Source organism: Scylla paramamosain, chromosome 1, assembly GCF_035594125.1.
Source record: "Scylla paramamosain isolate STU-SP2022 chromosome 1, ASM3559412v1, whole genome shotgun sequence".
NCBI lineage: Eukaryota > Metazoa > Arthropoda > Malacostraca > Decapoda > Portunidae > Scylla > Scylla paramamosain.
In genome coordinates, this window is record NC_087151.1 from 28,606,021 (window position 1) to 28,606,988 (window position 968).

Genomic DNA, 968 nt, shown 5'->3' on the forward strand with positions numbered 1-968 from the left:
CCCTGCCTAGTCCTCGTCTCTCCCTCCCCCACACCTTCCCATCTCTTACTCACTGGCTCACTCGCTCACTCCCTTCGCGGACCATAAAGGCGGCCACGCTGCTATTATCTTCACAAGGCGCTCAATCACTGTATTTTTCATCGGACGTTCCTAATTGGCCCTCGTGTCATCGTGATTACGGTGAATTTCGGCGTCAGAATTCAAATGCCCCCGCCCGTCACCCTCGTCCTCGCCGTCACCCTCATCCCCACCCGTCACCCCGGCATGGTAAACTGGGGAGGTGGCATGCTACGTACCTCATGCAGTACAGCAGTCGTGGTACAAACAACAGTAGTGCCAGTGGTGGTGGTGGTAGATACTACTACTACTACTACTACTACTACTACTACTACTATCACCAGCACTACTACTACTACTACTTCTACTACTGATAATAATAATAATAATAATAATAATAATAATAATAATAATAATAATGATAATAATAATGATAATAGTAATAATAATAATAATAATAATAATAATAATAATAATAATAATAATAATAATAATAATAATACAGTGCTAATTAACTGAGACAACGCCTATATGGTCTGGATTTCTTCTTTACTCACGTGTTCTTTGGAGGAGAGAGAGAGAGAGAGAGAGAGAGAGAGAGAGAGAGAGAGAGAGAGAGAGAGGAGAGAGGAGAGAGAGAGAGAGAGGAGGAGAGAGAGAGAGAGAGAGAGAGAGAGAGAGAGAGAGATATTAGCGACATTAAATATGCAAAAACATTCACCACGAAAACACCTAAGACATTAATCACACACACACACACACACACACACACACACACACACACACACACACACACACAGAGCACACACAGAGCAATACACCTTCAACAGACACAGAAGTAAACATAATTAGTAGACCATATCTTGGCGGGGACCTTGAAGGAAGACAGGGCCTGGGGTGATGGGTGAAGG